This window comes from Perognathus longimembris, chromosome 14 (genome assembly GCF_023159225.1).
Source record: "Perognathus longimembris pacificus isolate PPM17 chromosome 14, ASM2315922v1, whole genome shotgun sequence".
Lineage (NCBI taxonomy): Eukaryota > Metazoa > Chordata > Mammalia > Rodentia > Heteromyidae > Perognathus > Perognathus longimembris.
In genome coordinates this window covers 11,155,008-11,182,542 of record NC_063174.1, presented here as the reverse complement: position 1 = coordinate 11,182,542, position 27,535 = coordinate 11,155,008, and the positions used below count along the sequence as shown (strand labels likewise).

At 37.1% G+C, this 27,535-nt stretch overlaps 1 protein-coding gene across 1 annotated transcript in view; it reads left to right on the top strand.

Annotated features, from left to right (window-relative positions):
- The window catches only part of Slc25a21 (solute carrier family 25 member 21), a 473,302-nt gene that overhangs the window by 251,945 nt on the left and 193,822 nt on the right, over positions 1 to 27,535 (top strand). The window lies entirely within an intron of this gene.

The following is a 27,535-nucleotide window of genomic DNA, read 5'->3' as shown; positions in this document are numbered from 1 at the left end:
CATCTGGAGCTCCAAGTATGTCTAACATCTGCTATACTGATGTTTCTTTTCTTTTCTTTTCTTTTTTGCAGTGTTTTCAGTTCAATCTCTATTGTAAATCTTATGGTCCAAGAAAGTCAGACTGAGCTAGGAAACTTATGAGGCTTTATGTTTTATATTCCTTTGTAGAGAACATATGTCTGTGTCACAGAGCCTCATAAGGAATCTTTATCTTTTCCCCCAGGCCAAGAGCTTTGAACACTGTTGATATTCGTACACAAAAAGTGAGGGTAAATCACAAACCTGCCCTGGAAACTCTTATCATCATGAAATGGCATAAAGTAATAGGATTATGATTCTGGTTTCAGCTTTTCAGATGAGAACATTTAACATAACCTTAGTGAATTTGTAATTGATTGAAAATAAAGTCTTCAGCTGATTTTTTGAAATTTTCACCATGCAACTAACTTGCTTGTGCTATTGATCCCTAAAAATAAAAAATATAGCAATAAAAATTAACTGTACATCTGCTAAAACTTCATCTGTATCTGTAAATATGATCCATTTTTTCTGCTACTTGTCAATGAAAATATAAATTTTCTCCTGGTTTTTTGTATGATTATAACATTGTTTCTTCAGGTCATAGTTTCCTTCTTGAGAAATAATATTTCAATATTTTTGTTCAAATATAGATGCCACTGATTATGATATATATATATATATATCCAATGTAGCTTTAAATCCAATTACTAAAGCACTTTTTGTTGCTTCCTTCATTTACTTATTCACCTGTTTGACATTATCGAATTATGTCCTAGGCAGAACACATTGAGCTAGATGCTGAAGACAGAAATATGAACAGAAGATGGACTCTGTTATTGAAGAGCCCAGAGTTTTGGTGGGGAAGGGCATCGATATACCAGTGTCTGGATACCATTCAGAAGACAGACAAGAAACCCAGTGTTCCCATCCCTGGTGAACACAGGGCCTGGGTCGCCCAGGGCTTGCAGTGGCATGAAGCCCATAAAGGAGGACGAGGACAAGGATAGGCAGGAAGGCCTAAGTGGAGTTGGAGTGGGGCTTTGTCTTAAGGGTAGCTTGGCAACCACTGAAGGAATAGAACAACATGCATGAAAAAAATGAAAGGAAAACTGAAAGAGCCACAGCTCAGGATATTTTTTAATCTAGAAACAATCAAAACTTAACATTTCACTAGGACAGTAGAAACAGAAGAGATTTGAGGGAAATCAAGGAGTTAGAGCTCCCATGATCTAGAGACTGCTTGAATATGAGAACTAAAACTATCTAGGATGGAGTCCAGGTTTCTGCTTTGAATTATGGCCTGTAGCACGCATGGCAGAGCCTACAGGAGGAGACTGATGTGGCAGCAGGAAAAGAGGAAAAAGTCTGCCCAAACGGAGATTCAGGTGGTTCAGAACATCCAGGAAAAGCAGCCCAGGTGGTAATTTCACAACTGTGTCTAAAGCTTACAGAAATCAGCTCTAGGCACATATGCTTAGTAGTCACTATTGTGAAGGCGGTAGTAAGTGGATTTCCTTAATGATCCCCTGTTTTTTCTTTTTCTTTTTTTTTTTCCAGTCCTGGGGCTTGAACTCAGGGCCTGAGCACTGTCCCTGGCTTCTTTTTGCTCAAGGCTAGCACTCTGCCACTTGAGCCACAGCGCTACTTCTGGCCATTTAATGTATATGTGGTGCTGGGGAATCGAACCCAGGGCCTCATGTATATGAGGCAAGCACTCTTGCCACTAGGCCATATCCCCAGCCCTCCCCTATTTTTTCTGTTAGAGCCTGTCTATTCTTTCAAAATCAGTTGATCTTTAAACAAAAACAGAAATTTTTATCCCATAATAGCATGCAACCAGATAGCTCTTTTATGTATTTTAGTTAATCCTACCAGCATATTTTACTTTATCTACAGTTATTAAATAGTGGATTTGAATGAAGCCTCAATCAAAATGATGCTAGCATTGTATCTTGTTTGCTTCCTACTAGAACAATATGAGCAGCTTTGAAATAAATGTGCAAAAAAATGAGGAACAATTGCTTATATTTTTTACCCTGATGAGGAATAAAATCAATTAATTTCAGAGAGGACAATGCATAAATAGCACAAATTAGAAAAAATGATAACCTCAGGAGACAACATTTTTAGATCTTTTCCATGCATTATTATCCCTAGGATGCTTTTAGCTTGAAAGAGAGAGCAGCCTAGATTTCTAGATCAGTTTGTTTCTCTGCAAATTTTCCTCATGTCACTAAGGAATCTAGGAAATGTTTGAATCAATTACTGCTGCTGTTGTTTTTTAGTCTGAAAACCACTTTTTACTCCTTTATTTTCTCAAACAATATAAAAAATTTTGCCTATTTCTTTTATATTTCCATTGCCCAGCCCCAGAAACCCTATGATTGTAGTTCCACATTTTTTCTCTCTTTTAATTTTTCTGTATGTCAGTACTGAAGTAAGTGTTCTAACACCTGGAACCCACTGTCAGCCTTGATCCATTTCTGATATGAGAACAGTTTCAGCAGCCATGTCTCTCCAGGGTGTGCCTCCTGATTAAGATGAGTCTGACAAATTCTTTGGGAATGCTGATTCGGTTATGAGGGAGGTTGTAACCTCCAGGCCTTTGTGGATTTGTTATATGCGTATTGGATGTATTTTCAAGGTCAACAGGTGGAGGATAGTGCTCTAACTTCTCCTAAGCCAGTACCCAATAATAGAACTTAGCCTGAAACAGAATGTTGACTTCTCGTCCTTAAGAGCACATGGGGGCAGATCCGAGTTAACACTAATGCTTGAAAGTGTGATGATTCCTCTAAGATGTCACAGCAGGAACCTCAATAGCTGTTCAAATCAGATGTCTCACAAGAAGAAGGGATGTGATGCATAGCAAAACAAACTGAACAGCACCATCATTTCTTTTGGGAGGGAAAGTTTTACTTATAAGAGCCGTACGGTTGTATAAAGGTGGACAGTATTCTTTCCTGGTCCCATGATAAAAAAAAAATGAATTTTGTGATAGACTTTGTGTGCTTAACTTATCTTTTGGTTACAGATCTGTCCTAGCATCTGCTCATCCAAACCTCACTACTTTTTTTTTCTGCTGTGTTTCTGCTAAGATTAAGTTTTGAAAGAGAAGGGAGAATGTGGGAGTTTGCCCTTGTTAAAGACAGGTTAATTCTAGACATGGCTTTACATGTTGACATTTCCCAGTTAGCTCACAGCTCATAGTACAATTCTGTTGAAACTGTGCCATGATATACTGCCAGCAAGTGGGAGTGGTGAAAAATTCTAGGAAGACTAGTGACGGCTAAAATAACACAAAATAGTGCTGCTGTCATCACCTGTTTTGACAACACAGACCTTAGCAAAAGCTCAACGAGAAGACCCCTACATAGCTGATAGTGTTTTAAGGAAGAAAAGTTAGCTTGCATCAATCTGGTTGTTGTTGTTGTTGTTTTTAAGGAAAGTAAATCTACTTACATTAAACAAGCTGGCCCAGATGGTTTACCTCTCCCCTCCTCTTTATTTATTTTTATTTAAAATGCCTTGTCTGTATTACTCCTTTCAGTTTGAAATCAGCTTTCACTTTCTTTCCTTCAGGGAGAAGACAATCATTTAGTCCTTTAAAGTAGTTGCTTTGTATAATAGCCAAATGTTAAGGAAATATAAATTAAAACCACTTGCTATGATTAAATCTGAAGCTAGCAAATACCTCCACATAGGCAACATAACTACTTTTTTTTTCTACTGACATGACTATTTGGTGCAAGATACTCTATTTGTAAAATGTTTGTACTTGGCTCATCATAAAAGGTGTTTTTTCCCCCTCTGAAAAATTCCAATTAGCCCTGATTATGTGTTGTCACTCACTTTATGTTCTTTTTCCAACACAAAGAAAAAATAAACAAAACTCAGAAGTTGGTCTTAAATATCAAAGATTAAACCAGATGATGGCAAAAAAAATCCATTACTCTATGTGCTCTTGGAAATTAAAATAAAAAACTCTCCTGAAACAGCACTGCTTTATGTAATGTTGCTGTGAAGCAGAGGCAAAAGCTTGTTTATATTAATCATTCTTCCTTGTAGCTTCCATTGGCAAACAACTGCTGCTCTTCAGCTGTGCGAGCTCACCTTCCAGGGATTTCTGTCCCTGTGCAGCACTGGAAAATGTTTCACAAGCCTCCTGAAGCAATGACCAATCATTTATTAATTTTCATTCTGGTGATTAAAACCAGTCAGGTATAAGAGCATCTGGATGGAAAGTAAACACATTTTTATTCTAAGATGGAAGATTTCCTTCAAGTCTTCCCAATTTTTAGAAAGTTTATGTATTCATTTGTTCTTCAACTTCTGCTAATTTCAATGTATTTAACATTTATGTTAGGTAGATCTCAGTTGGGGAAAAAATCACTTAGTAAGGGAAATACATAATGGCAGTTCTATCCTATTTTTGTATGCTATGAGCACATGATTTAACAGTCTTGTGCATAATCCCATGTAAACTTTTGAGATTTCTTTAATATTTTATCCTTTGGCAGTATTAGAGTTTTGTTCTTGGGGCCTTATATGAGCACTCTGTCTCATATGCCACATTCCCAGCCCTTTTCTGTTAGAGTCTAATGGCTTTTGTCCACTCTGTCTCATATGCCACATTCCCAGCTCTTTTCTGTTAGAGTCTAATGGCTTTTGTCCACTCTGTCTCATATGCCACATTCCCAGCCCTTTTCTGTTAGAGTCTAATGGTTTTTGTCCATTGCTGGACCCGTGTGTCTTAACTCACACACCAGCTTATATAATTTTCTTCTTCTTTATTGTCAAAGTGAAGTACAGAGGGGTTACAGTTTCATAAGTAAGGCAGTGAGTACATTTCTTATCCAACTTGTTATCTCCTCCCTCATCATCCCCCCACCCCCGTCTCCGCTTCCCTCCTTCTCCCTCACCCCCACCCATGAGTTGTTCAGTTGGTTTACACCAATTGGTTTTGTAAGTATCACTATTGCAATAGTTTGCCTTTTTATCCTTTGTCTCTCTATTTTGGTATTCCCTTTCCCTTCCCTAGTTCCAATACACGTATATATAGTATCCTGGGTACTAAGATCAGTCACATTAATAGCAGGGGTAAAACCACAGGAAGGAAATATGAGAGATATAAAAAAAGGTATAGTTTCACATGGCATGTTGAAAATAACTACAACAATGATATACCACTTATTTCCATAACTTGGATTTCATTTTGCTTAGCATCATCTTATGTGTTATTACGGGCATAGCTATTGAGCTATTGTGTTCTTCTGCTATGACTATCCTAGAGATGTACTTATTATTCCCTATGAGGGAAACCAGTCCATGTTTCTTTGGGTCTGGCTCACTTCACTTAGTATAATTTTTTCCAAGTCCTTCCATTTCCTTACAAATGGGGGCAATGTCATTCTTTCTGATAAAGGCATAGAATTCCTGTGTATATGTACCATATTTTCTTGATGCACTCATCTAGTGAGGGGCATCTGGGTTGGTTCCATATTTTCTCAATGACAAATTGGGCTGTGATGAACATAGTTGTGGTGGTGGCTTTAGTGTGGTCTTGCTTGTAATCTTTTGGGTAGATGCCCAAAAGTAGGGCTGCTGGGTCGTAGGGGAGCTCTATGTTTAGCTTTCTTAGGAATCTCCACACTGCTTTCCAGAGTGGTTGAACAACTTTACATTCCCACCAACAATGTAGTAGGGTTCTATTTTTGCCACATCCCCTCCAGCATTTGTTATTACTAGTTTTCCTGATAATGGACGTTCTTATTGAGATGAGGTGGACCTGTTAGTCCATGTTGGTCTCAAATGTGATCCTCCCCATCTTTACCTCCCAAGTAGCTCAGACGTCAGTGTGAACCACCACATTCAATCATAAATTAGAAGTCTTTTGAAAAGAAAATGGAAAAATAAATGAAAATGCAAGGTTTTCTAGTGTTACCTCTTTAAAACAAAAAGCTGTCTTAGCCTGTGGCAGGAAGAACAGCAGCAGAAGTACATGGCTGCTCGGGTGATAAACAAAAAGATTGCAAGGAGGGCTCCTTTTTTAATTTTTTATTGTCAAACTGATATACAGAGTGGTTACAGTTTCATACATTAGGCATTGGATACATTTCTTGTATTTGTTACCTCCTCACTCATTCCCCCTTCCCCCCTCCCCCTTTCCCTTTCCCTTCATGAGTTGTTCAGTAGATTTACACTAAACAGTTTTGCAAGTTTTGCTTTTGTAGTCGTTTGTTTTTTTACCCTGTGTCTCTCGATTTTAGTATTCCCTTTCAGTTTCCTAGTTCTAATACCTGTATACACGGTTTCCAATGTACTAAGATAAGATACAGTGATAGTGCAGGTACAACCACAGGAAGGGGATACAAGAGGATCATCAATAATAGAAGCTATAGTTTCATATTGCATGTTGAAAGTAATTGCAACAGTGATATAACAATCATTTCCATAACATGGAGTTCATTTCACTTAGCATCATCTTTTGTGTTCATAAGGGGATAGCTATTGGGCTCTTGTGATCCTCTGCTGTGACTAGCCTAAACCTGTGCTAATTATTCCCTATGAGGGAGACCATAGAGTCCATGTTTCTTTGGGTCTGGCTCACTTCACTTAGTATAATTTTTCCCAAGTTCTTCCATTTCCTTACGAATGGGGCAATGTCATTCTTTCTGATAGAGGCATAAAACATTGATTATATGTACCACATTTTCCTGATCCATTCGTCTACTGAGGGGCATCTGGGTTGGTTCCAAATTCTAGCTATGACAAAGCTATGCGATGAACATTGTTGTGCTGGTGGCTTTAGTGTGTTCTTGTTTGTGGTCTTTTGGGTAGATGCCCAAAAGTGGGGCTGCTGGGTCATAGGGGAGCTCTATACTTAGCTTTCTGAGGAATCAAGGAGGACATCTTCTAACCAAGAATTTATTCTTTTGCCAAACTGCTATTAGAGCTTAGATACCAGTTTTCTTGTTCAGAGGTATAATCCAGATTGCGTAGGAAAGACAGAGAGATATGTGAAAGGAAATTCGAATTCATTGTGATACAGTTCATGACATATAAGATGCATTGGTCCAGGTTTGGTCAGTGACATAAGGAGCAGAGAATTTTGCTAACATTTTAGGGAGGGCATTCCACCAGGACTGAAAACTGAGTGTGGTTTATTGGGAACCACCAAAATAGTAGTCTACAGCAAATTCGGATTTCAACTTTGCCTTTGAATAGATTCACAACTTTTAGCAAATGACTCCTCCTTCCCATGGCTCAGGTTCTGCTAAATAAAATAGGAATAGCATTGGTAGTGTCTTCAAACTGCTGTTGTGAATATCTGCAATGATACAATGAGTTAATACATGCAGAAGGTGGGTAACAGTTGCTGGTACATAAAAGCATGTAATAAAGTAAGGCAGTTTTTATTGTAATAGTAGTGGTAGTAGTAGTTGTCATAGTAGCAATAGAATTAGTAGTAGTAGCTGAAATGTACCATCTAGCCAGGTGCTGGTGACCCACGTTTGTAATCCTAGCACATTAGGAGGGTTAGTTCTGAGGTTTGTGATTTGAAGCCAGCCTAGGCAGGAAACTCTATGAGCCTCTTATTTCAATGTAAGCAACAACAACAAAAAAAGCCCTAAGTATAACTGTGGTTCTAGTGGTAGAGCACTAGCTTTTAGCAACATTGCTCAGGAACAGTGCCCAGGCCCTGAGTTCAAGTCCCAGGACCAGCAATATATGTATGTATGTATGTATGTATGTATGTATGTATGTATGCATGTACATACATATGTATGTATGTATTTATATATGTATGTACATACACATACATACATACATGTGTATATACATATATGTATAATTTTAGGAGTATTCAGGATTCATGGCAACTACTGAGCTTTAAGATCTGTGATGTGATTCTTAGATCCCTTTAATCATCTTAATAGCTAATAAAATTTTTTATCATAGTTCAAAGAAGTTTAAAGCAATGTACTGTAAGACAGGTTATAGTTCATTCAGAAAAGGAAATCAGAATTTACAAATACAGTAAAAGTATTTTACTGTAACTTAAAGTTTAGTAGTGATTTAAAGAATTAATTTAAAGAGCTTTTGTCTTGGTTCAGTTAAGAATTTTACAGAACATTAACTACTTGACAGTGCTGGTCAATGAAGAAATGACTGCAATTCCAAAATATGCCATTAATGAATGCTTACTTAACACTTCCATGATACTTTTTAACAGTGTCATAAATAGAAGCTAAAAAATGATTAATAGCTGTAGACATACTCTTGGAATATAAAACATCTATCCAAACTTCCTAGGCAATAATTTCAGAATCATTTCTCAATTCCCCCGCATTGACTTCTTAATATCTTTCTGTCTAATCCTTTTCACCATCCCCACACTGCTTCCCAGTTAAGAAAAAACAACAACCATCTTTCCCCCTTTCAGTTCTGCTGTCATAGTGCTTTCTGTGTCAACACAGACAAGGGGTACTATGAAATATCTCTGGTCTCATCACGTTCATATATTCCTCCCCTTTTCATACCTATACAGTCCCAAACTACTAAACTGCCCCTCAAACCCCTCTGGTGTTAAATGTGGCATCTGTCATAGTCCATGTATGGAGAAATGACCTGAAACAAGAACGATTCTTGATAGTCTCTATGCTTGCATTGCATCCTAATCTTTACAAATAATTATTTCAGTCACAGTAATATCTCAGTTATTAATTAGGTCTGCTTCCCCAAACAGTAGAATTTCACAACTGATACATGTAAATATTTGAAAGCAGTATTTATATACCTTGACTAAAGGTTAAGTGTAAGATAGGGAGAGAATTTTAAGAATCCTGAGGAATTGCTTGCTGAAGGTAAACAACAAGGTGTTGAATCCATGTGCTTGAGGTTTTTAGTTAAATTTTAGTTAAAAGTCTCATAATCTGGGCTGGGGATATGGCCCAGTGGCAAGAGAGCTTGTCTCGTATACATGAGGCCCTGGGTTCGATTCCCCAGCACCACATATACAGAAAACGGCCACAAGTGGCGCTGTGGCTCAAGTGGCAGAGTGCTAGCCTTGAGCTAAAGGAAGCCAGGGACAGTGCTCAGGCCCTGAGTCCAAGGCCCAGGACTGGCCAAAAAAAAAAAAAAAAAACAAAAACAAAAGTCTCATAATCTCTGCAGATAAATGTTCCTTGCTATAAAATTCAGGAAGGAATGGAAAAGTGACTTAAAAGCAAATCAGCCCTGACAGGGCATTTCGGTTCCATGGTTTTGTCCAGGGCCCTCTCTGCCTCTCACTGTTGTCTTGGATAGTCTCATCCCCACCCGCAGTGGCCATCCATGTGTGTACGGCTCCTGAATGGATATCTCGCCAGCAGCCCCCTCTTGTTCATGCACCTGTGACTGAATTCACTGTCGTCTCCTCAGCCCTGTTCTTCAATACATGACATACAACCCACAATTAGCAGACTTCATGTACACATCCTTTCTTCCTCTCTCATTCCTCACAGAAAACCATCCTACCTACCACCTCCAAAATGTCTCTTCTGTCCTTAAGTTTCCCTGCCCTCCTCCTACCTGAGCCAGGGCTCCTCACATGGATTATCTAACAGCATCTCCCTGGAACCCCCGCCTCCAGCATCATCCCATCCCTTCCCAATCCACTTTTGACACCGTAGTCTGAGGTGAAAAGGCTAAACATTCATGGTCCTGGTTACTGTTTTTCTTTGATCATTTCATTAGTTCTTCATTTTCTTTGAATACATGGAATGCCCTGTACGGTAGCTTCAAGAATCCCAGGATGTAGCCAATTCCTATGTCACTCTTCATCCCTATTTTACACGATACCATATTGTTACATTGTGTGTCCTGCATTGTTGAATATGATATCCACAAACCACATGGGTTTTTATATGTAAGTTAATTAAGAGTAAATAATATTTCTTTGGTGTACAAGTCATATTTGTTTCTTTAATAACCACAAGTGGCTAGTGGATACCAAACTGCACAACCCAGATTATAAAGTACTATTTTTAACATTTCAGAAACTTGTATTAGAGAGTACCATAGATAGGAACTACTTCCATTTCTTAGAACTTGCCTTGGCTCTCTAGGACTGTAGTCGTTCAGCTTTTTCCCTGAGATGTTTTCTAATTATTTTCTGTCTTTCCTTCCCTATCAGTGCCTTGTGCTTTATCACTATCAATTTTAAAAATAGACCATTTTTGAAAAATGTCTGTTTCACGCCATACTAGAGCAGAAAGTAGAAGGATTTCTTATAGCCCCTGCCTTAAACATGCACTGTCTTCCCTAGTTGGAAGTCCTGCACCAGAATAGTACTTTCTTGTTTGTTTGTTTACAATTGTTGAGCCAACATTAACATCACCACCTCCCAAAGTGCACAGTTTACAGTAGAAGTCACTCTTGCGGTTGCATGTTCTATGTATTTGGACAGATATATAGTGATTTGTGCCTGCCATTGTGGTATCACACTGAATAATTTCATTGCCTGGAAAACCCTCAGCCCAACATTTTGTACACATCATTCTTCCTCTCAAATTCGTTCTTTTCCCGAACCCCTAAGTGTGTTTTATCTCTCATTCAATAACAAATCCCAATTAAGCTACTGAACTTTTCCATATTCTCCTTCTCTGAAGTCCTGTGCAATTGCAAGTATAAATATAAAGTGATCCCTAGTTCTTTAAATGAAGAAGAAATAAGAATCTATTTATTTAATTGAGTAGCATTTTTAATTGGTACCTTATTTCAAGGCAATCCTTTAATCCAATTACTTTTTGGAGACTCACTTTGGAATACTCCAAAAATCATTTATTCTGGATCAGTTTTCTTATTGTGTAACCAGATCTGTTTTGGCTTTGTCACAGTCCGTTTTGTGCTGCTATAACAGAAGACCACAACCTAGAAAATCTATACTAGAGAAGCTGGTATCTGGTGGGGGCCATTCTGAAACTGAAAGGCAAACAGAGGATGTGGGAACGTGAAGAGTGTCAAACTCATCCTTTTGTCTAGATATCAATCCCGCCCATAAGGACGGAGCCTGCCCTAACTACCTAAAGGTTCCATCTCCTACTAGTGTTACAGTGGCAATTAAATCCCAAAGAGAATGTGGAAAGGATAAAACATTCAAGCACAGCAGTATGTAAAGTGGTACCATCCAGTTCAACCCACTTCTGTGTTCATCAATCACTCTTGGTTCATTCTAAAAACTGAAAATATTTTCAAAACGCCATGTTAGGGTTTTGATTTTTTTTCTTCAATCATACATCACAGGGCCTGACACTGGTTGCTTGCACCTGTAATCCTAGCTGCTTGGGAGGTAGAAATGAGGAGAATTATAGTTCAAGGTCAGCCAAGGTTAAAAAGTTCATGATCACATCTCAAACAGTAGCTGGGCATGGTAGCAGGCATTTGTCATCCTAGCTATGGTAGAAACATAAAGCAAGATTATACCTTGAAAATAACTAGAGCAAAAAGATACAGCCCAGGAAGCGTGGATCATGTGATAGAGCACTAAGGCGCTGAGTTCAAACCCCAGTATCAACACATAGCGAATTGTACATCACAACCTCAAGGAAATATTATAGGTCCCCAAATGTCTTTTTTAATATGCTAATAGATGGCCAAAGTGACTACTTTTGTGTTGGTTCATTCTGAAACATTTATGAAAAACAAATTAGCACATCAAAACCTATGATTTTCACTTTTTTTAAACTTTATATTCCTGTTAAGATTTTAAGAGATGATTTGATGATTACATGGCACGTTGTTTAAATTGTAAAGTTGGACCTATTTTCAACTTTTATTGACATTTTATCTGCTTATATATTGTACCTCCAAGTGCGCAATAAAAACTATTGACTTTAGTGTTCTCTGCAGCAGCTCAGTTGTTACTAATAATAGTTCCTAAACAATTTACAGTTTCCATGGAATTTCAGGAGATATGATTCCCCTGCTTCGTCTCAGAGGCCTGGGAAGTTGGCATGGGTCTCTATGACCCATGATCTTCAATAAAGAGAGAGCGTAGCAGCTAGCCTAAAATGTGTGCCATGGTAGGCCTGTAGCAGAAGCAGATGTGCTCTGATTACATTGGGGATTACAGAGGATAGGGTGGCTTTTCCTTCATTCATGTTACAAATAACATTTTTAAGGGTCACTGTAGACACTGAAGGCCATTTCCTGGGCACTGATAGAAGTTAAATATATACTAGAAACCCATATCTTACACTTCCTATGTACAGATGAGTGAGTCATATTGGATATCTGTAGTTGTACACACAATGCACACATTATGCTTTTGTCCAAGTGTGTTAAAACATTCCCATTGATTTAAACATAAATTTGTAAATTTAAATAGCAGCAATTATATATTTTAAAATATAAATAGTAGATTCTAGTGAATATTGTACAAAATATTCTCCACATTATCTTTCATATTTTTTAATTAATTATTTATTTATTTAGCTAGTCCTGGGCCTTGGACTCAGGGCCTGAGCACTGTCTCTGGCTTCTTTTTGCTCAAGGTTAGCACTCTGTCACTTGAGCCATAGTGCCACTTCTGGCGGTTTTCTATATATGTGGTGCTGGGGAATTGAACCCAGGGCTTCATGTATACGAGGCAAGCACTCTTGCCACTAGACCATATTCCCAGCCTATCTTTTATATTCTTATGGTCTGTCTTCACCTCTCTGTAAGAATCCAAATTGTTTTCAGTGTGAGCAAAATACTTGCTGCTTTATAGTAGAAACTCTGAGTTACTCTTTCATATCTCAGGTAACTCCACTTTCATTGTATTCTTTTTCTGTATCATTTCCTCTTAAGTCTCACCCTAGACATTTCTCTCTTTTTCTTCCTATTTGTACATAACTTGAGACATATCCAATTCTCAGGTTTGGCGACAGTTCAGGACCAAGGGACAAGGTCACAGAGATTATAGACTGTTGAATGTGTGACGAGGCGGCTCATAAAGAATCTGGTCAGATGTCCTTCATTTACCTTTAATTAACTACAGCTGCTTTTTATGTTGCGAGCTGATCTTTGATCTGCTTTTTCTTCAAACCTCTGTGCACAAGGTAGTTAAAAACAAACTAGGAGGCCAGTTTTAAAGACAAAAAAAAAGAAAAGAAAAGAAAAGAAAAATCCCTCCGGGGTAATCAAGTGACAGTCAAAGCAGCCATAAGCTGTTAGCTTTATTCATTAGAGAACTTTAAACATGTCAAGAAATAGAATAATGTCCCTGCTGTTAGATCAGCCTCAACAATGAAGATTACAACAGCTTTGGGACGCATGAGTGGGCAAACTTCTTGTGAAAACAAGTTTATTGAGGAGCATTTTACTACAGTGGCACGGAATCTAGCCTAGTTTCATAGCGGGAATATTGGTTCAATATGCATTGAGAAAGTTGGCCCACTAAGAATGGCAGATTTACAGTGTAACCTCACTCAAACCCAAATGGCCCCTGCAATTAGGTTTACAAAAACTTCCTACAGACTATCCTGCTAAAATGTATGGCCTCTGTTACACCACAGAGCTTTTGCTGAAGTATTACCCATAATGTATGGTCAAGGATAAGTTTTAGTTTGGTAATAACTACGAAATTCTTGAAATCTTTCTTGAGTTTATGTGATTGATACAGTTTCTTGCACCAAAATTTTGAGTGCCAGTCTCAACCATTTTAGAAACAAATCAAGTTTAGAAATTGTTTTAGAAGTGATTCTATTCTAATTATGTTTAAAAGGGATTCATCCCACCAGCTGTTTCCTTATTATAATTCATAGCAATCTCTTCCTGATTTGGAAGTAGAGCCCATAGTACCAGAACAGAAAATCTGTGTAGTTTCTATTATTGATAATGTTTTGTATCACCTTCCTATGTTTGTACCTACACTATCTCTGTAATCTTATCTGAGTATATTGGAAACCGTGTTTACTGGTATTGGAAGTAGGAAATTCAAAGGGAATACCAAATTCGAGAGACACAGGGTAAAAAAAGAGAAATAACTACAAAAGCAATACTTGCAAAACTGTTTGGTGTAAGTGAACTGAACACCTGGGGGGGAGGGAAAGGGGGGAAGAGAGGGGGGCATGAGGGACAAGGCAACAAACAGTACAAGAAATGTATCCAATGCCCAACGTATGATACTGTAACCTCTCTGTACGTCAGTTTGATAATAAAAATTTGAGAAAAATAAATAAATAAATAAATAAATAAAAAATAAAAAAAATAAAAAGGGAGATCAAGAACTTCCCAATCCATAACTCTTCATCAATTAATTTCCAGTATTCATAGTACTTTTCTAACTCATAAGGCCAGAGAAAGTCTAATTCATAAAACCTCTTACTAACCTGTGAAATTTATTTTATATTTTATAGTTTTTCGTATTTTTAAAAGTGACAGTTTTGCCCCAAAGACACATTTTGGAGAGCTGTTATTTTTCAGATTCTCTCAAGTGAAAAATGAGCAGTTCATGTAATATCTCCACATCTACTGACTTCGTGGCCAATTTATGAATCAAGATCAGAAAAGAACAGCTGAGCCTACAGTGGCTCACTGGTTTGGTTGGGTTTTTTTTCTTTTTTGTTGTTGTTGTTGTTGTTGTTGTTGTTGTTTTGGTTGGTTGTGGGGCTTGAACTCTGGGCCCGAGCTGCCCCTGAGCTGTCCCTGAGCTCTTCAGGGAACTATGAACAGTTTGTTCTCAGTTGTCTAATTGTTTATTCTAACTATTCTGTACTTGAAATTTCAAAGCCCTTTCTAAGAACATAAAGGGAGAGGGGAGTGACATGTTTGTGTGTGTGTGTGTGTGTGTGTGTGTGTGTGTGTACACATATATTATCAAGGGAAAGTGATTATGCTCATATCTTAAGTTGGACTATTGTCTACGAATACCTACAAGACCAGCCAAGGGGGAGGCAGGAGAGACAGTTCTGACTGCCGGGAGCGCGTCTCCCTGTCCTCAGTGCTGGCTCCGAGCAGCCCTGTGGGAAGATGACACAAGGAAGCCAGACGTTTCACATTTTCAGATAAACTGGAAATCAGATTTTTAATATAAAAGCTCCTGATTTTCAAATGTTGACAACCAACTCATTTTTTAAAATAGCACTATGTGAATGGAACAAAACACATCTGTAGACCATTTTCTGGATATAATGTTTCAACCTTACTTTCCTCAGTTACTGCTTGGACAAACGATGTCACAATTCTTAAAAAAAGATAGATAATTTTAAGTTCTTGTGAATGATACTAAATAATCAGAAATAGTCACATCAACTGAAAAATAATAGCAGCAAAGCTGGTAATAGTAAATGTTTGTATGAGGATGACTTGTGGGAAACTTTGTTCTTCATACATAGTGTTACATGTGTCACTGAAGATGAGAAAGAGGCCAAGTTTAAATGAGCAGATGCCACACAAAAATGATTTACACAACACAGGGAGTGAATCAGATTTTCATTCAGAAAACTTCAGTATTCAAAAGTATTAGTTTGAAAGAAGCACATAACTTCTAAGGAGTTGTGTACCTTCTTCTTAAAGATATAATCTTAAGAGTTTTCAAAACCTGAATGTTTATTACATAAACATTGTATAAAAGATTAATTTTCTATACAGATAACAGTTGAAATAAAAACTTAAACTTTGAGTGAACATTCAGAAGGTAGAATTTACCTGGACGCTGATGGTTCTCACCTGTAATCTTAGCCACTCAAGAGGCTGAGATCTGAGGATTGTGGTTTGAAGCCAGCTTGGGCAGGAAAGGCCATGAGACACTTTTTTCCAATTAACCACCTAAAAACTGGAAATGGATCTGTGGCTCAAAGTGGTAGAGAACTAGATGAGCAAAAAAAAGCTCTGGGACAGTGCCTAGACCTTGAGTTCAAGTCCCACAACCAACAAAAACCAAACCAAATGTAGAACTTGAATTTTTAAAACATTTTGCTGGTATTTAATTGAAGGAAAACCTAAAATAAGGAGATGCACTTTTGATTGACACAAAATAATTGTACATATTTGCAGGGTACAGTGTGACATTGACATACATGCACATGCACACATGCATATAGTTATCAGATAATATAGTTGTTAGCATATCCATCACTTCCAGCATTTACCATCTCTTTATGTTGGAAACATTTAATATTTCCTCTTCTAGCTATTTTGAAATATATAATAAAATAAAGTTAGTGATAGCACTCTACTGTGCTACAAACACTTGAATATAGTCCTATATTAGTGTATTTTTACACCTATTAGCCAGACAGTGTGTATTCTCTCTTTCTCTCTCTCTCTCTCTCTTCCCTTTCCAGAACCCATCACCACAATTCTAAGGAATAAGATTTGTTTCTTGTACCTCTATATTCTTGGGATCCATTTACACTTAAATTTATTTAGATTTATGGAATTTGTATTACAAGTCCAGTTTTAACACAGAAATGTTGTCATTATTTGTAGACATATTTTTCCATTAAATAGTACTTCTAGGACTAACATAAAAAGTAATATTTTATAGTTTCTGAAAATAAATCTAGATTCATGATTTCTTTTTCATATATTTTATAATTCTATTCTAATTATGCACATCATTGATGTTTATGAAATTTAAAGTGTATCACTTTCTCTGTTTTAAACAACAGTTCACTATTGTTCAGATGAACATGGGCGTTTTACTGCCTATGTCTCAGATAACTGAGACTACTAATCCCATGCAAGTTAACCACTACTTGGAAGGTCTGTCCGTCTTTACCTCATAGAATTTTCTGTTTATTGAAGTCTTCTGCTACTCCTTTAGATCTCTTAAAAGATTGTCTAACCTCAACTTCTTCCAGGGAAAATGTGGCAAATGTACCTTTGACTTGTCACAGATTGATTGCTAATTTTACAAATTGCTATCTTTTCTTTCTTATCGTTATTTTTTTCTCCTTCCTGCCAGTGGTCCATGCCTCCTAAGTTCCCTTTTGGATTTTCATGTCATGACCTCATTCCTTGGATTTTTTTTTCCATGAGGCAATGTTTGCTCACAGATGTTCTGTAATGTATAGCATATATTGGCTTGCGAATAGAAATTTCACTTCTGTAAAGTGGTTTGGGATATACTTTTATGCAAGATGCTATGCCAAATTGAATTGTGGATTGTGACATGAAGCCAAAGTTACCTCTGGCCCTCCAAGATGCAATTCTCAGAATAATTGAGATGCCCTAATGCCATGGGTTCCAGAGCTGTTATGTAAACCTTTGAGGCAGAGATTACGTTTTCCCTATTTCTGCACACCTTCCCTGATGTGATCCTTTAAAAATTAAAGGTTAGCTGATCCCACTCTATCCGTGAGTTAACATAACATCTTATGAAGTACATTTGGACTTAATACTTGAGCCATTTCATTTCCTTTCCAAGTTTTTCAGTCTCACAGGAATATAGAATAACCAAGCTATAAACTAGAGCTCCTAGTAGGAAAGTGCTTTTTAGGAAACAGTGCAACTTGTTATTCCCAGTACCATTATTGGACCGTTAGCAGTATAGAGAGTTAAGCAGTAAGCACACAGTGTTTTTAAGTATGCTAAACACAGTCTTACGATTTTCCATACTGTCAGGAAAGAACCATTACAAAAAGATTTAGCACTCTAAGCTTCTTTATTGTCTTCCACCCAGGGACACACATGTGACCAAAGATCTTCCAATCCAATGGGCCCCTCTTGCTGCTGGCCAGTGATTGTCAAGGATTCACGTGACTAAATGAGGCACTAGCAAAGCCTTTTCTTGCTGGCGCCAGCAAAGAAGATTTCTTCTGGCCTCTCAAGTCTTAAAGATAATGGGGATTGGAGGCTCTGAGAGGCAGTATACTTCTCCAGTAGCCGGAGTAAATAAAGACAAGCAGAGACACGCAGCTGTGGGAAGGAGAAGGAAAGGTCTTGCAGCCAACATCCCTGCCATTTCTGTCATTTCAGTTATGAGCACACAAATTCCTCTTTTGTGTTTAAGCTGGTTTGTGTTGAAGTTTGTCTCAAACAACCAAGAGTCTGGATAAATTATTTTTGTTGGACATAGTAAAACAAGAACTTAAAATTATTGTTCACTCTGGAAAATGCCATTGTAAGAGTTTTTTCCTTTAAGAATTTTATCCAAATTGTGTGAAATGAATATTGAATTAAATTCATGAAGAAACAATAGTGCTGCATTTTTGATAATGTATTACAGATTCTATATTCATTTTAATGGCTGTATTATGGCACAACTTGAGTCCTAAATTCCATACTGAATATAAATCCCATTTCTTAGATTCTAGAAGAATCTTGGCATAGATTCTGGAAGAATCTAAGATATTGGAGTCTTCAAACCCATTTCAAGTCAAGAGAGGCCTTAGGTACAGCTTGAGTGAACCCAGAAGAAACTCTCAACCCTTGCTGGGAAACTTCTTCTGGGCAGGATGAGGAAACTCCTTTCTTCCTTGGTACTAAGCTGAATTTAATTCTGAAAAGGAGCCATTTTATTAAAAAATTGAAATCTCGTTTCATATGCAAATTTGATCTCTTATAATTTATTTTCCTATATTAGACATGATGTGTGTTTTCAAATTCTATTTCCAGGATTTAATTTTCTGGTTAAAAAAAAACAACACTTCAGGGGCTGGGAATATGGCCTAGTGGCAAGAGTGCTTGCCTCCTACACTTGAAGCTCTTGGTTCGATTCCCCGGCACCACATATATGGAAAACGGCCAGAAGGGGTGCTGTGGCTCAGATGGCAGAGTGCTAGCCTTGAGCGGGAAGAAGCCAGGGACGGTGCTCAGGCCCTGAGTCCAAGGCCCAGGACTGGACAAAAAAAAACTTCAGGTTTTTTTTTTTAATTTGTTTTCTTAAAAATTGTTGAATGCAGTGTCTCAAGGTTGTAATCCTAGCTACTTTGGAGGTAGTAAATGGGGCATTACGTTCAAGGGCAGCCTGGGTATCAAAGTTTTCTGAACTTCTTTTCACTCATTGGTGGGTGTGATGGTATTCACCTGTCATCCTAGCTACAGGAGAAACACAGTGGTGGCTATGGTGGCAGATATGCATCTCATTCCCAGAAATACAGGGAAGCACAAATAGGAGGATCAGAGCTCTGGCTGGCCTGGACAAACAGTGAGAATCAACCTTGAAAATATCCAGTGCAACAAGAGGCTGGTGGTATAGCTTAAGTGGTAGCATGCCTACCAGCAAGTTTAGTCTGGAATGCTTTCAAATATGCCTACATATATGTACATATATACACATTCATAATACATACACATGCATATATACAAATTCATATGAATACATTTTTGTGTATACACATACAGATATAAAAATATAAACAAATATTTGACATGTAAGTATAATATGAATATTAAATTATATATAATACAAAATATAAGTATTATATAAGGTATAAATATATACTATTTAAATATAAGTATATACTGTATAAATATATACTATATAAGTATATGTGTGTTAAAGTATACATTGAGGACTAAATGACTAAATCTACTTAATTCACATATGAATTACCTCAAAATTATTGTTTTTGTGTTCAGAACACTTTACATCTACTCTCATAACATTTTTGAAAAATGTGTTATATTATTAGCTATAGACACCATGCTGTACAATGGAACTCCCCAATCGTAGTCTTCTTATCTGGAAAACAAAACACTTTATTCTTTGAGCAACATCTTCCCAATCTCTCTTCTCTTTGGCCCCTGGTGATCGCCATTCTACTTGGAGTTTTAACACAAGTATTGCTCTCTCTATTTTACTCTATGTAATAAGAAATATCTGGTATTTTCAACTAAGAAGTGAGGGGATACAGAAACCGTACCTCTCTTATGAAGTCAACAGAATATAAAGTCTGGAAACTAGGTTAAATGTTAATTTACTCTTTTGCAAAGTGAAAGTGCCCTTCACAAATTATTTTTATTCATCAACGACTTCACGCTTCACTGACACCTTGTAGAGTTCCAAGGTAGATTGTTAGAGCTTTCATCTTCTCTTAAGAAATTCTTTTATCAAGTGCATATTTTAGATTGTTTGACAGACTATTTGAGCTGTTTTTCCTAAAAAAATGGTTATATCTTTTCAATATTTGTTTGAAAAAATATTTGTTTCATTAATTACTACTCATCTTGCCACGAATAGGAGCATACATTTATCCTCTTATTTCCAGATAGTTTTGTTTTTATTCTTAGGAAAAGAACCTATCATCGGGAACCTATGTTGCATTGTGTAATTGTTTTATTCAATGTTTTGAACTTTCTATATTTCTACATGACTGTTATTTTCTTCAATTATACCCACTTATCATTATAGAATCTTAAATAGCTAAACTCAAACAAACCTTGGATATCCAACCTAGACAAGTAGACCATCTCCGAAATCAGTAGGGCAAACACTTGATATTACTCAATTATGAGATCATCAGCCAATATTATTATCTGCTACATAGATGATATGTACCATACTTGTGCTCAACACTAGAGATAGAGAATAAAATGCCAAATTTAGCAGTTAATATATTAATAAAAATGATGCTGGGCACTAGTGTGACTAACACCTGTAATCCTTAGCTACTCAGGAGGCTGAGTTCTGAGATCACATTTTGAAGCCATCCTGGGAAAGAAAACATCCTGTGACACTCTTATCTTCAATTAACCACTCAAAAACCACAATTGGCATGATGGCTCAAAGTGGTAGAGTGCTAGCCTTGAACAAAAAAGCTCAGGGACAGTGCCCAGGCCCTGGGTCAATTTCATATTTATAAGTTTACCATAGGAAAATAAAGTATAAATTAGCCCATATTTAGTACAAATATCATGTGCTTGAATTGTCTCTGTGCCTATAGAAGTGATGTCTTCCCTGAAGTAAATCAACTTTCTCCTTCCAACTCTTCAAATTAGCCCTTGATAAAGAATGTGGTAGGTAGAACACTTAGCTCAGGGGTAGGGGCTTTCTGGAAGCATGGCATAACAGTTCAAAATAAGAACGTGTGTAGATGTGGCTCTGAATCATTCCACAATTATGAAACTAAAGCTAACATCTAAAGGTAAGTATTGTAGCACCCTGATCAATGAAAAGGTCAGAGAATCTTAGCCATCCATTAAAGAAAAGCAGTGATAGCAAATGTTTTAAAAGCCAGAAGTCACTGTATGAAGATGTATATGATTGCATTCTAACTACAATGGTAGTTAAAATGAAAGAAAAGCATAATGATTCCATCTTGCTCTTTTCTTTTATAGTAATTAGTATCAGTGCATTGTAGAATAGAAAGCCGCGGGGCTCAGTATGGTGGCTTATGATTGTATTCCAGCTTCTTGGGAAGTAGATAACAACAAAATCAAGATTTGAGTCCAGCCTGAGCAAAAACGTTAGCAAGACCCTATGTCAACTAACCCTGCTGGCCTGGTAGTGTGCCCCTGTAATTTTAGCTACTGGGACACATAGGTAAAAGGATTTAGAGTAGAAGGCTGGTCACAGGTGAAAATTTGAGATCCAAAGGAGGGAGTAGGGACTGGAGCTGTGATTCAAGTGTTGGTGCATCAGACTAACAAAGCATAAGGTCCTCAGTTCAAAACCCAGTGCAACCAGAAAAGAAAAAGAAGAAAAAAAATGTTAGTACTGATTACTTGTGACCCACATACCTGAATTCTTCACTTAGAATCTATTTGTCATGTTTCTGGATTCTGTAGAATGCTGGTTTTGCAGCAGCATTTCTTCTTCCTTCTTCTCAGGTGCTCATACCTTAAGCAGAAGGCAAGGAAGCTATGACCTGAGATAGAGAGACTTTGATGTTATTGCAGAATCTCTACATGGTCAAGAAAATAGACACACGTACAGTGAAGTGACCCATCCTAGGCATGATGTGTGACTTGGAGGGTTGGTTGGTTGGTGAGTTGGTTTCCTTGAGTATCTAGTTGGAAAGAGGTTTGTTTTTTTATGTAGGGCCATAATTTTTATTAAATCATGGTGAACAGAATATGAGCTGTGGTACATTTGGGGGTTTGTGCAAGCAGTGTTTGTTTTTGGAAATTTAGGAAATAAAAACCCCTAATTCCATAATAAGTTAAAGCTATATACACCTAGACTGGGTAACAGGATTTATGGTCAGATGTCTGCTAGTCAGTGCTTTATAATCAACTTTCTGTAAAGCAAACTGGAAAAATCCTTGGTTGTGGCTACTACCAAAGAGGTAGAGATTGGGAGGAACATGATTCAAAGCCAGTTTGGGCCTTGAAAACTATGGCGTCCCCAATCTCAGTAAACAAAGCCAGCTGTGGTGGCTTACATGGAACATCCAAGCAACATGGGTGGTATATGTAAGAGGACCAAGGTTAAGGGCATGGGCAAAAACTGGAGACTCTTTCTGAAAAATAAACAGAAGTAAAAAGACAAAAAACCGGAAGTGTGGGTGTGGCTAAAGGGGTAAAGTTCCTACCTAGGAAATAGTGGGCCCTGAGCTCAAACTCTAATACTACCAATATTTAAAAAATACCACCCTGACTTACAGCACTTGCCAGTTTGCTTAGGTGACTACTCCTATGTGACTGATTTCAGGCTACCAATACAATGCCACTGGACACAGGGCTGGAGAGAGAGGCAGTCTGGCTAGAGAAAGCCAGCCTTGGCACATTAGATGGAGGAACCAGGGAGGGATAAGTTATGTAGTTGACATTTTTTTGACAAACTTGAGAGCTGCTTTTAGTCATATTGAGAGGTCTGGTTGGCAGAGAGGCAACAGAGTGCCGAGACTGCCATATCTTCTGGGCCAGCTCCTCACACCGGGAGCTGCCTGCCCCGCTCATGTCTTAGATTGGGATGGATCCCAATGCTAAGATGCTGGGTGGCTTGAACACATTTCACTTTTAGTGAACAAAATACATTATGTTTTGTGAGTTAATGAATGTACTAATTTTTATCACACATATTCCCACGTAGCCATATAAAAATCTATGAACATACATTTTACAGATCATCTGTATTTCTTTTATATGAGCTGAAACAAATGGAATCTTTTTTCTCTTCATTCACATGCCCTTCTTTTTAAAGACATTTTAAATACTCTTTTAAGAGGTATTTTCAGACGTACCAACTAATCCACATTTTATTATTCTCTTACATTGCTGATTACAGTAATGATGCACACTTAGAACTAACTTCTTGTCAAGTATTAATACACCTGGAAGTTGGTATGGTGCTTGCTTGGGTGTTAAATAGACCTAAATAACAACAAGAAAAGGGACAGGAGTGACTATCTGTTTTGAATTCAAATATGAAAGAAATTTTAAGGCTGAAGTTAAGTACACATGAAAATAGAACTATTTAAGGTGACATTTCTGTTAGCTTAATAATTTTGCCTTAAAGTAAAATTCTCTTCTTTAAAGAAATTCACTTTAAACATTGGTTAATATTAATTTCTCTTTAGAAATATATTTTTTGATAGTAAACTTACATGAATTTGCTTGCTTCGAAATTTTCAAGGAGAGGGGTGGGTATCCTGTGGCTGGTTCAAATGTAACTTTTTTTTTAAGTGTCAGTCCTGAGGCTTGAACTCAGGGCCTGGGTACAGTCCTTGAGATCTTAGGCTGATGACTAGCGGTCGATGACTAGCGGTCTACCATTCTGAGCCACAGTGATATTTCCAGTCTTTTGGTAGTGAATTGGAGGTAAGAGTCTCATGGACTTTCCTGCCCATGCTTGGTTTCAAACCAAGAGCCTCAGATCTCAGCCTCTGAAGTAGCAAGGATTGCAGGCCTCAGCCATTGACACCCGGTCTGAACATTATTTTTTTTTTTAAAAAACACCTCTCAAACTAGGCAAATACATTGACTACTTGAACAATTCAGTCTGTCTAATATTAATGCCCTCTGCCACAATGGTTAAGTACCTTAGCTGTTACTAGGGACAAGGCATAATATATTTGATTTTCCTTTATAAGTCTCACATTGCTTATAATTCAGCAGGGCTACCACATTTTCTGGGCAGGCTATCAAATAAGATGTTGTAATGATTTGCTTGACTAGCAGTGTAGATGAAAAAAAAACACCAATTCTCTCTGTTACTGTTCTACTTTTGAATTTGAATTTTGCACAGTATGAAAACATTCCTTTGTTATTCTCTTTTAAAATTAGGACTATTCTTTTATATCTTTAAAAAGTTAAGGATATCACACAAAATCAGTTAAGTAAATGGTTAAAGCAGCATGAAAAAACAGAGAATGAAAACAGGAGACAGGTCTTTGAATTAACTTTAAAATACCAAAATATGGCTGTAATTGATTTTCCCAATATCTGTATCTTTTTTAAAAAAATTTTATCATCAAACTGATGGACAGAGAGGTTACAGCTTCATACGTTAGGTATTGGATACATTTCTTGTACTGTTTGTTACCTCCTCCCTCATTCCCCCTCCCCCCTCCCTATCTGTATATTTTTATTGAATAGTTGTACAAAGGAGTTTCAATTGGAGAAGTCGGGTTATATGAGTACAATGCCAATGCATTTTGATCAGTATCGCCCCTTCCATCTTTCTCCCCCAGCTCTCCTCATTGTATCCATAGTGTCAAGTTATGTAATTCAGTTTTTACATAGTGTACATGGAATATAACGACTGCAACTACTCATTCCTTCTCTCCCCGTTCATCCACCCTTAGCTGTCCCCCTCCAACATCTTCCAGCTTCCTGGTATCCATCTTGTTAAATGGTTCAGTAGTTATTCAAAAGAGTTACACTGTCGGACTCCTCCCATAAGCATACTGTCCTTTAGTCAATTTGTTTTTGTATGGTTATGCATATGACTCTATATATGTTATCATGGATGTTTAGATCTAACTTCCACATATGAAGGAAAACATGTACTGTCTGTCTTTCTGAGTATGATTCACTTAAGTTTTCTTAGAGAATAGGTATGAACTCAGAAACTATTAGTAATAATTTTGATTTTAAAAAATCGATACATCTCAAAGTGATCTGCACATTGAATACAATCTCTATCAAAATTACAATGTTTGTTAGTTGTCTCAAAGGAAAATCGTAAATGGAAAATTTCCAACTTCCTTATATTCTGTGTTATTTAAGGAAATGTATTTTTTATGCTTTTATAATTATTTTCATACTGTGGTTTGGTTAAGTTTTGATTCTGGTTTTTTTATCCACAATATGAATAGAGGATACAACAGCCCACTTAAAAGCTGAGCTAAGTCTAGTGGTACAAGCCTTTAATGCAAGATATTTTGGAGGGGGAGGCAGGAAGTTTGGGGGATGAGGTAATTTTTTAACTAATCATTAAGTAATTGAACAAAGATGTCTCAATTCAGTATATCAATATGTGAACACCATGCATTTTTGGTCAATGTCACCTCTTCCATTAAGCTTCCTCCTCCGTCTATTCTAGCCTACTAGGTTGTAGGTTTAAACATGAGTGAAGGTAGCAAGACCCTGTCTCAAAAATGAGTATGATAATAGAAGATAAATAAAAATAAAATAAAAAGGACTAGTTTTCTGAGTTCCATATTTTGTACTGTCAAAACAGATAAACAATAACAAGCCACAAAGACATTTTATCTCTAAGTGTCTACTAGTCTGGTTTTAAGATCAAACACCAAACTTAAAATCAGACAGAAGAGAAAAGCATTACCAAATCTGTAATTATTTAGGTTCTTATGCATTTTTTTCACTTTTCCCCCCAAATGCTGTGAAATTCTAGCTTTTCCCCTTGGGAAAAGTGGTTCTATGGTTGACAGTTAGCAATATAAATTTTATTTTATGCATGAAAGAGATGAAACCATTTGGTTTTGTGTTCATCTGTGACTGGTGAGTTTAATAAATGCCAGGTTGGTGAGAGCAAAACTTTCTAAGTCTGATTCTTCTTCAGATCAATGTGTATTAAATTGATGATTAGGACAGATTAAATAAGGCCTGATATTTAACTCATCTTTCTTATGTAAGACTTTCATTTTTATAAAAAGGTAAAATTGCTTAAATCTGTGTTCACTAACCCATTTAGTTTGTGACTTCATATGAAGTAATAGAATTGCCAAGAAATACACGGTACAGTTCAATTTCTTAAGGCCAGTTCCAGGCTTATGGTAACGTAGTTCATCGGATTCTATTTTTATGGTTACCTCTATAAACAATAATCATATTCTCATACTTCTTAGCTATGCACTGGAGGACAGAATCTATTCCCATTCTAAGTGAATCCAAATTTAACTTTGAAACTCTGATTAAAATCACAACATCCATACCATATTCAACATAAATGGTGTGTGTGTGTGTGTGTGTGTGTGTGTGTGTGTGTGTGTGTTTGCACTGAGGTTTGAACTCAAGGTCTCATACTCATTAAGCTTTTCTCATAGCTGATGCTCTACCACTTGAACCACATATCTATTCCAGCATTTTGCTGGCTTATTAGAGGTAGAATGATGATGACTATTCTTCCTGGGCTGGTTCTTCTAACTTTTTGAGAGATAGACCAACCAGTGTTACTTGATGTTAGTATTTCACTTTTCCTCTAAAGTAAAGTAAGAGAAACATTGTACACAGGCTTTGATAAACTGATTCTAAGTATCTTATTCAGAGGAACTTCATTGATGGTTATTGTAGTACTTGCAAGTTAAATTTCCAGAATAAATTTTATTTATGTAGTTAGAATCTCATCCCTTTCCAGTTAATGAAAAGAAGCTGAAATTTGAACTATAACTATATAAGAATTGATATCTTCATATATGAACTTGATTTAAAAGTGATAACAAAACAAACAGGATGTTAGATCTTAGATTTATTTGGGGTTTCTTAATCTTTCCCTTTACAGATAAGGAACTAGTGCACTCTTGGGTAAATGACCATTGCCTCAAATGTTAAGATAATAATTCTATTCACCTGATTCTTAACTTGTATATAAATGTGAGTTCTAAAGCAAGCGGAATTATATGTGGACTTTGCAGGGTACAAAGGGGAGACAGCTATGCTGCCTTGAGTAACGGAGCTTACTTAATAAGCTGAAACAGTGGCTGATAAGCCTGTCTACCATGTCTTGTGATACTGTTGCCAATGCTCCCTTGTCTTTCTCGTGCTGCTTCTAAGGACTCTGACTGTCTCAGTGACTTGGGAACCCTCTGGGACAGACAGCAGAAGTGGATGACTATTATTTTGCGTCAATATGTATGACTGTAACCTATAACAGGACATGCAGGAAATATTTTCTAAAGCTTCTTTGGAACTGAGGTTGCCCTTTGGGTCAATACAGGCTCATTGGACTCTTTGGACCTGAGCAGTGTAGAGAGTAAAAGATATCTGTGTGCTTAAATGTCTAATGGGGAAGTTGAACTAAATTACAGCTAAACTCAAACTGAGTTAGCTTGAAAATGGAGGCAAATGTTTCTCTTCTAAGACACTACTCAGAAATTGGAGGAGTGTCCTTAGGGAACAACAGCGGAGCACTGTCAACCACATTTTGCTTATCTTAAAGTATAGATGGTAATGAGACCCTTCACAGTAGTAGTGT